We start from the raw sequence: 10,149 nt of genomic DNA, 5'->3' as shown, positions 1-10,149 counted from the left end.
CCGACTGATCACAGGTCAAGGCTAAAGTCGTTGAGAGCGTCCTTCATCTCAACCAAACACCATGAAAATGGCCAAGCCCAGAGAGCGACCAGCAACAAACCTGCACCATAAACCCGCTTGCATGTGGTGGCTCCTCTGGGCAGGCTCCATCCCCCCAAAACAGGGAAAATGTTGCTGTGGATGCCCATAAATAGAGGAGAGATTTTGGGGGTGGATGAGAGCATCCAACTTGTGATGCTGAAGAGCCACCCATTGGTTTTAAATATCCCATCCAGCCATCTAGACAGTGCCAGGTATTTGAGTCCCAAGGACAAGCATAACGTTTTGTGATTCCCTGGCCAAATTTCGCTCTGGGGATTTCCTTCAAATAGACAAAGGTTGAGAACCACAAAGGTTTGGGGTAAATTGGGCATTGGGTACTGCAGGGAGCTGCAGGTGGCCCATGGGTCACAGCGAGGTTTGTGATGGAGCGTGGGGTTCGCTGTGTTTTAGAGAAAGAGCTAAAGGATACCAGCCTCCTTCTCACCATTTTTATTAATATTCAAGCTAATTAACTTCACTGAGGGCTGGAGGAAATTGAATCTCAAGAAGAACCTAAGCTCTGCTTTAGATTTTAAGCCTTTTGGAGCTTTTGATTCAAACCTTGTGCTACTATTATTATTATTTTTAAATCTCCTTTTATTTTTGTTTTTCCTGCAAACACCTGGCCCACTTCAGAGGTGATATAACAGTAATAAATGATTCTTATTAATTGGCCGTCAGCTGATGGGGAGCAGCAGGCTCCCTGCTGAACAGAGCAGGTTTATGGGGTTTTTGGAGGTGCCAAGAGGGTGAACCTGGCCGGGACCCCTGGGCGGGGGGTCCTAGCAATGTGGGGGTCCTAGCAATGTGGGGGTCCAGGCTAGGCACTGGGAATGGGCTCAGCCCAAAGCGGTTGAGGTAAAAGAGCTTTTGTGAGGTTAAATGAAAAAATAACTAAAAAAAAAAAATAGAAAAGGAAGCTTTTACAAGCCAGAGCTTAAAGACGAACCCTCCCTTTTTGCCCATTTATTAAGTAATAATGAAACACTTTTGTCAAAGCTCAGGCACAAAATTTCTGACACCAGATGAGCTCTAAAGCTAATCAGGGGCTGGAAAAATGGGAATATAATTAAGGTTGCTGACAGCCCTGTGTCATTAACCTCACAGCTCTCAGGTGCCACACTGAACCACAGCTGCAGAAGATACTGTATTACGGGGAGTTGGTTTCAGCTGTGGAAATGAATTTGGCTTTTAATGGCTCTGTAATGGCCCTGGAGCTGCTTTATCTGGAGCTGCGGCCGTGGCAGAGGGGAAGGGGGTGGTGGTCTGTGCTGGGGCCAGCTTGTCTCTGCTCCTTTATTCTCTGGTGGTTAAGCAACTAAGGCTCTTCTCACCCAGAGAAAATGAGGTTTTTCTGGGTAAGTGTTCAGGCTGGGGCAGTTCTGCTCTGTCCCTTCTTCCTCCCCTATAATTAATTATTATCATTATTAGAAGTGTGGGTGTCTGCTTTGCCCTAGCAGCTGGGATTCCTGCCTGCACCCCTCTGCGTGCTGTGGCTCTGCTCCTCTGATGTAACCCATAGGGCTGATATCCAAACCACCTACCTGTTTTGTGACTCAGTTTCCCCTTGTACAGTGGAGGTAACAATACTGGGGCCTTTGGGAAGATGTTTGGGGGTTTGCTGATGTGTCTGTGTACATTCCTCTTGTGATTATGTTACCAATGGAGGCTGTGATGGGCTCTTCTGGCTTGGGAAACCCCACCTTGAGCCCTATGCCAGGTAGGCAAGGGGCAACACTGCCAGTGGGGAAAGGCTTTTTCCTTTTAATTTATTTTTTTTTTAATTGATTATCTACATTTTCTGGATTTTACTGCTCAGAAGGTGAGAAAATGGGAGGTGGCTGTTCCCACACTTTCCAAGCACAAGTGCCTCCACCTTCTTAAAAACCAAGACTCGGTGGGACGGCCACAGCACGCACTGCAGCCAGGGAGCTCCTGGGCTGCTGCCAAGGTGATGACAGCAGTAACCCTCGAACGGAGCCTCTTATCTGGGCAATCTCAGAGCATGTTTCAACTGTTTCGCAAGGCATGTTTCATAGACAGGTACCCTGGGACACAGAAAGGGTAAAAGCATTTGCCTGGGAAGGAAGGTGGCTGTGTCACCACCAGGAATAGCAGCCCGGTGTCCCGTGACCCAGGCTCTCCTGCAAAAGAAAATGAGATAACATTTCCAGTGCCAAGCAGCTTTAGAAAAGCACCACAGAGACCCCTGTGATCGCTGCCTCTGCAGATTGTCAACGCGCTCCAGCCATAGCTCACCAGCACCCTGCGATGTTGTCTGAGCAAAGACTTGCAGAGCTCTGCTGATGTGAAAAATATTAAGAGCTAATCAGCAGAGTAACATCAAACCTGATTGACCTCGGATGTTATTTGTCACTCACCCTCTGCTGCCACCGTGGTGGCATCTATTGCCCCAGACTTGAGTGTCTTGCACTTTCTCTGCAGCGTTCTCAGTTTCTTGGGGCCAAGACTCAAGGCCTGGACAGCAGCAAAACCAGTTAGTTGTTTTCACCCTCTCTGCTTTGAAAGCCCAGGAGTGTGCCTGGTGCAACCACAGCCGTAGGAACGCAGGAGTTCATGATAAATTAAAAACAAAAGTACCATTATCCATATGGGACCATGCAAGTGGTTCACACACCCAAGCAATTCCAAGCACTCTGTGTACGGTTCTTACTTGGTTTTAACTCAATTTCTTTGAGATGCAAATCAGAGGGATTATATTCAGAGGCTGCATCAGAAAGTCTTTAATCCAAATGGGCTATAAGATTTATTTAGAAGAGCCAAATGTCTTGTCTGGGACAGAAGCAACTGAGCTGAACTGAAACAGATGGACATAAAGGAAATTAAGCAACTCTAATGGTCTTATCCAGAGTTTCAAAGTATTTGGTCTTCTGAAAGCTCTAGCTCCTGGAGGCACGTGATGAGATGGGAAGCTCGGGTTTCACTTAAAAACAGGCTTTGCTGTGCCCTGAGAAAAACAATCATAATGTTTCTATTCCTTCTGTGTACAGAGGGAGGGCTGCCTTCCAGATTATGACTCCTTAGCTCAGCTTACATCATCAGATGAAAATATATTGCATGGCTATTTTGGATTCCACATTTTTATGACAGTGTCATTATTTCAGTAGTCTGGATTCATGATTTTGGGGAATGTGATGCTAGTAATGGGGATCAGAGTTTTCTAATGATACAGGGGAAAAAACAGTCCTCAAGTCTGTTGAGGTTTTGTTTCCTGCAACAAGTTTCTATTTATGATGGAGACTTACCTTAGGTTGCCTCTAAGTCTGGGGTTTAACTAGGACATCATAAGGGCCAAGGTCACCTCTAGCTGTGCTGGATGCAGCAAACTCAGAGCACACATCTCAGACACTGATAAACCACTGGGCTGGAAACCTTGATAGACCAGGCATCCCCTGAGACCCCACACGTCTCCGCTTTGGAGGTCAGAAGATTTGCACCTGACAGAAGAGCTTTCCTTGGGATATTTGGATGTGTTTGGCTCCAGACAGCCCGTGCAAATACAGCTGGGAAATACTTTTGCAGCTGAAGCTCCTGATGATAGCTGGGAAAAGTCTTTCTACTCGCACCCAAAGGCAGCACTCCTGAAGCCATTCCCTGCTTCACTCCCTGTGTTAAGTATCCAGAGGAGAGAAACCTCACGTGTTTGTGCATTTGCCATCCTTCACCCTAGTGCATTGGAAAGTGGATTAAATAAAAGGTGAGAGAAGTGAGGAGAAGGGGAGGGAGAGCGAGGGAGTGAGTGTGCGAAGGAGCTCATCCATTACGATGCTGTGTGCAAGGCAGGAGGTCTTGGCCTTCTGGTTTGAGTGCTTATTCCCCATAAAACACCTCTGAGAGAAATCAATACAAGAAGCATGCAAGAACTTAAATCAAAGCACAAGGAAGAGGCACTTGGCGAATAGAGCGACCTTGCGGAGAATTGTCAAAACGGGGGCCCCAGCCCTGCAAATAAAAAACCTGCTAGAAAAACAAACCCTGCAAGGCTGCTGTGCAGACTTCAGGCTGGTGTGTTCTTCCTTGGCATGGGGTTTGCATGGGGAAACACTCTCGTCTCTGCAGCAGAAAGCATGTAGATGGGGTAGGCTGAGTAAGTAGCACAAGGGCAAGCTGCCAGTTTCTCCTGATGTCCTCTGTGGTGCATATTTAAGTATGTTGGAGATAACAAGGCAAGGGTGGCACCCAGCTCTGAGATACAGGACATGCTCCCTCCAGTCTTGACCGTGCAGAACCTTGGCCCCTTGGGCACATACACACAGAACAGAGGTCCATGTCCTGCCAAACCTTCCCTCTCACCCACCGCTACAGCTGAGGATGGAGGGGTGTCCATCAGCGGGTCCCCTCCTGCCAGGCAGGTCCCTCCCATTGGGAAGGGCCACTTCCCCACACAGGTGCCACCCGCCTGACCTTGGCGGGTGGTCACAGCACGGTGCTGCGGACATCATAAATCTGCAAAAGGTTTCCTCCAGTCAAGCCCCACCTCTGCAGACCGCGGGGCACGTGTTCCCATGCTGGGAAATTTGACCCCTCGGTAGCCTGAGAGACAAGGAGAAGCCTGGGTTTGGTGTTTTGAATAAGTGGCTTTTTATCTTGAAATCCCTTTGGGAGCATGAGCTCAGTAACCAATGAAATTATATCTGTTGTTTCAAGCAGTGAAGAAAACTTGGCCTGATGTTTATTGAGATTTATGGCTTCCCTTGAGCTTAATTGTCTTTGGGAGCCCTGGATCTTTTTAACGGTTCAGCTAAGTGGTACTAAGAAGGATGGTAATGGTTTGAGCAGTCTGCCCCCTTAGCATATCTCTTTCTCTCACACAATTTGCTGATATTTGGGAAATATAGCTGATGCACTCTCCTCCTGAGGTCACACTTATTCATTGGTGTGAAACTTCAAGAGACAAAACCAGGTGTGAAAAGCTCCCAGTGAGCGTTTTCTTGGCGAGGCGTTCACTTCCAATCCTTCAGGGCTGTGCTTTGGGGAAGAGGGGAGGAGAACACAGCCCTGCTCCTGCTGGGGAGGGTCACCTGCTCTGTGAGCCCCTCCTGAATGCTGTGCTTCATCTTCCTTGGTCTTCCTCATCACCACCAGTCTGGTGACCTGCTGTAGACTCGTCTCTGGTCCTCAGCTGTGGTGGCTTTTCCACTCCCTTTGCTGTGGGCTCTTGCCTGAGCACAGACCAGCATCGCTCCCCAAACATGCTGGAGCTCATCTGGGGGGGGCTGATGGGGTGGGTGTTGGGATCAGCCTCTGGAGATGCCTTGTGGGGGGCTCTGGGAGGAAGACACCCCTCTTCTCTGCTCCTTGCACTGGTCTGAACTGGGAAGGTACTACCTGGGCTGCCTCCTGCCCAGTGCTCGCCCCACAGGCATGCAGCTCTGTGCCGCCTGGCCATGGCTGGTCCCTTGATGGAGCACCCTTGGTGCTGGATGGCTCTAAGAGCTTGTCATTGGAAGGTAAACATCGCCCTTCACAAGTAGTTATTCCTCACTTCTAGAGCTTTTTCATCTCTTATCACTGGTGACCCTTGTTGGTTTGTTATCTCTCCCCAGCCATCCAGCGGAGCCATAGACCTGTCATCGTGGGGAACAACTGTAACCTATTTACTCACCTCCACAAGATGCCATGTCCGCTCTACTGGGTGCTCGCAGCCGGGCCAGGGCAGCAACACCTGGCTGCCCTCCGCCAGGAGCCAGGGATGCTGCGGCCGAGGTAATTACAACCGCCCATTATGGTTCAGCAGGCACCTTCATTAATAAACCTCAGATTTCAGAGGTGCCTAACTCGGCCATTCGAAACCACATCTGGCTGTAACTCTGCAGCTTGTCTAAGCTTTCAGCTCATCTCCCGCTGCCTAAGCGGTTTACAGGACAAGCAGTAAACAAAGTCTGTTTTGTTGGGCTTTAAGGCAAAGAAAGCAAACACACACTCGCTGGGCTAATCTCCTCAGTGCGGAGCTGGAGGCTGACAGCTCCTTCCTAGGTCACGCCAATGGGTTTTTTATCTCTGATATGGCTCGAACCAGGAGCATGGGCATGTCCTGTACACGCACAGTCCTGGTTCGTGGCACTTGGCAGGGTGGTGTTACTATTTGGTGGCACCTTCAAATTAAATGAGGTTTAGGTGGTCACATCAGGTGTATGGATGTCTCAGACCATTTTCTTCCTGCTGATAACTTCTGGAGCCATGGGCCAGTTTCAGCTTCATTAATATAAAGCCCCTAAAGGAATGATACCTTGACATTTTCCGTGGCCCTAGGCAGCCAGGAGCAGAAGAGCCATGGTGAGTGTCTCAGCCTGGATGTGGCAGACACAGGATTTGGGCAGGAGATGCACAAGGAGCCGTCTTGCCTTTGCTACCCACGCACTGGTCTGCCCATGTATTTTTAAAACTCAACTCAGGAACAGGGTCTGTCTTGGGTTGCTGCTGTGTGAATAAATTAACCTACAGCCCATATAATCTCTGAGGGTTTAAACATCTTCCCTAGCACAAGCCTGGCTTACAGGAGGAGGAGATGCTGTGTCAGAGGAAAGGATGGGGTTAAATTCCATGGAGGTGTAAGGAGAGGAGGTGGGGTAAGGAGATGAACGAGGGGATCAAAGGGAGTGGGTAGACTTACCTCCAACTATGATCAGCCCCATCCGTCAATAAACCATCCGCTCTTATAACCCGCATCCCACCAGAACTGAATGGCAAGTGAATGCAAGCCCAGGGCTGTTCTGTGGGGGAGCACTGGGATGGACAGCCCAAAGCGGGGGTCAGGCTGCACAGAGATTTGGGGGGGATGTTCAGATTTGGTATGTGATGCTCAGCCAGCCCATGGGTGAGCTGACCCTGCTCAGTAACCTTGGATCACACAGAGAACCCCCTCCTCAGCATCCCTGCCGCTGCATCCCCCAGCGTGGAGCGAGCAGAGGCCACCTCTGCATTTCCCAGGTGCTGAGGGTGCTTTCCCACCCTGGGCAACTGAAGAGGAGGTGTCAGCTTTGGCTGTGGGCTGCTGCAGAACTCACTGGTGGGTTGCTAATGATGTTTATGAAAACCCTGAATGAAGACCACACACAGGAGGCTCAGGTGAGCGATGCATCTTAGACCTTGAGGGTATGAGGCAAAAATGTTTTTGCGCCTGACTCACCCGCTCTGTGCTAACACTGACTCATAATTACTGATTTCAATGCAGACAAAAGATTTATCTGCGTTCAAACATAGGGAAAATGCTAATCTAACCTAGTATTGAAAAGGGGATGTAGTGCTGCTAAGTTGTGTAAAGCTTGTGGAGCACAAGATGGATTGGAACCAGCTTCCTTATCCCAACTTGTACGTTGTATGTGGGGGTGAGGCCCCAAGGACAGAGAGGGTCTGGTTACCCACATTCCTTGGCCATGCTGGAGGGAAATTTGCTTGCAAAAGGTGACTGTTGCAATAATAACCATTTTTTTCTGCACAGCTGCCTAGGCCAGCTTGGTCCCCACTCTTTCTGTTTCCCTCAGCTCTGAGGACACCTTGCTGTCTGTGGGGATGCATCTTTTCCCTTCTCCCATGAGCCCCATGCTGGAAGGCAGCTCTGGGGATGAAGATGTCTTGTGAGCAGCACACTGGACCTGAAAGCATGTTTGCACAGTTCCTCTGCTCCAGCACAATAGGTGCTGCACAGCGGGCCGGTCACGCCAAGCGAACAAGAAAAGCTCGCCAAAGAAAGGCACGAGTGAGTACAGGATTAAACCCAGAGCAGTGCCTGGGCTTTGTACTGGGGGCAGCCCTGGGCTGTAAGCTCCCCGTATGGTGGCAAAGGCTCCTGCATCATCCCATCCCCAGCAGCGCTAACAGAGACCGTACGAGGCTGAATCCCAAACCATCCTTGGGACTGTGCTGCCTCCTGCCCTGCCTGTGCCCTCTCCAAATGCCCTCCCTGTGCCACCTTTCCCCCCTGCTGCTCGGCGCTGCTGGATGCTAAGTGGAAATTTCCCCCCTGTGCCAAGTGTTAAATACTTATCAAGCTAATCCAGCGTCTTCGCGGAGGTGCGTACATGAGACAACATGTTACCGTAATTAACAAGCAGCTGGAGTTGGCACCAGTCGCTGCTGCAGCTGCTCCCGGCGGCTTCCAGCGCCTTTCCCAGGGCTGCGGCTCTGCCTCCTCTGTGCTGTGGTTGGGGGGTGATGCCCGGCAGGGCCTTTTCTCACTTCAGAGGGGATGGTTGTGCTTCCCAGCCTGTGCTCTGGGGACCCCTAGAAGTCTGGAGGCTATTTCTGATCTGTATTAGACAATTTTGTCTGTTCTAAGCAGGCAAACACTTTTGCAGCAGGATGAGGAACCACTCTGGGAAGTTTTGGGGTGCACTGGTTTAGGGAAACCTCTTAGGAGGAAAATGAGTCACTGGGTGGTTTGTCCCTCCCTGTTGATGGGGCTGCAGCAGCTCCTTTGGTTGGCTTTGCTGTGGGAATTGCATCTGTGCAGGATCCCTTCCTTGAGCAGAGGTGGCTCTGTGCCATCAGGGTCCGTGTGACAGCTGCCAGGGATGGTGACACTTTCTGGTGATATCAACGCTGGAAAGAGACTGGGAGAGAAAAAGACTGAGAGGCTGGGATGAGTTTACAAAACCAGCCTTTGGGAGAAAGGCTGCAGAGTGGGCTTTGGATGGGGGGAACCATCTGCAGAGTTGATCAGCTGGTTGACTGTACCTTCCCAGTGTTCATCCCCTTTTGTCTGGACCGGTAAGGATTAGTTCACTCATCCAGCTACCTGCTCAGCTCTAAGCAGAGTTGCTGCAGAAAACCTCCCCATCCTTTTAAATTGCCTTGAGCTCCCTAACTTTCCAACCCCAGAGAAGTCATCTCAGCAGTAGATGTTTGTATCATGACCTACATTGCTATTGGCTTTTAAATATATTTTTTTCTACTGTGCTATATACTAGCTTCCCACATGCAAATTGCTCTGAGTGAACCATTTATCTGGAAAATAAAGGTTATGTTCTCAAAAGGCATTTAGTTCCCTTTCTGAATGATTGAGCGAGTTTTCCACTGAGAAAACAAAGGTCTTTACCACAGTCCAAGCCAATGACAGGGAAAAAGGTTCAGGTAAACCCCCTCCATTTATTTAACAGCTCCCCCTTCCTCATTCATATTTACAAGATAAAAGGGGCTCCATCAACCCATTAAAGTTGAAATACGTGTCCTGTCTTCAAGGAAAGCAAATCCCATCTGGCATCCCTGGAGGGATATAACCTTAACTTCAGCTTAATGCCACATTAGGGTATCTTACAGATTCTGTCTGAGATTTACCTGCCTTAAAGGGAGATTTATTTTGGAAGTAAACAGGCTCATGTGGCAAATCTCCTTCCATGAGCAATTTTGGTGAGGAGGTGTGGAGCATTTGCAACTTGCTGGTTCTTTGGTCTCTGCCCAGATGCTGGGACAGGCGGAGGGGACGGTCACACAGGGGAACCGCTGGTCCCTGCCAGGGGCTGTGACACAGGACTCCATCCTGCATCTCAGGAGCTGTGAGTAGACCCAGCCTGGGCAGGCTCAGGTCTAACCTGCAAACCCAGCTTTCTGCCATGACACCTGGGATGGCAGGGACCACTAGGGGCCCGTCTGTGGATCTGAGTAGCCACAGGCTGGATGGGAAGATCAGAGCCCGTATCAGTCCTGCTTTCCATATCTCTCAGCCCATCCTGAGGGAGCTGGTGCAGCTCCCAGAGCAAAGGAATTCCTGTCTGCCCCCGTGGCCACCGGCCCCCGCCCGGGCTCCAGTCCTGCAGGGCATCGCATCAAGGGAGGTGTTTTTAAGGGAAGGCAGGTCCGACGCCTGCCAAAATCATCGAGGTGCTTGCACTTGCCTTGGGAAATCAGGGAGTATTCCATGGATAAGATTAGAGCTGCCACTGCCTTCCTGCAGCCCCATCCCAATGCTGCCTGTGTCCCTCATCCTCCTCTGCAACCTTGATGCCAGCAACTATGAGCATCAATCTCGCATGTAATGTAGCCTTGGGGACAACAGTGTTGTGGCAAAGAGTGTTCTAAAAATGCTGCTAGTGGCTGGGGAGCGGAGGT

The sequence above is a fragment of the Columba livia genome, chromosome 19, assembly GCF_036013475.1.
Source record: "Columba livia isolate bColLiv1 breed racing homer chromosome 19, bColLiv1.pat.W.v2, whole genome shotgun sequence".
Lineage (NCBI taxonomy): Eukaryota > Metazoa > Chordata > Aves > Columbiformes > Columbidae > Columba > Columba livia.
The sequence above is the reverse complement of the archived record's forward strand: the minus strand, read 5'-3'. Positions refer to the sequence as shown.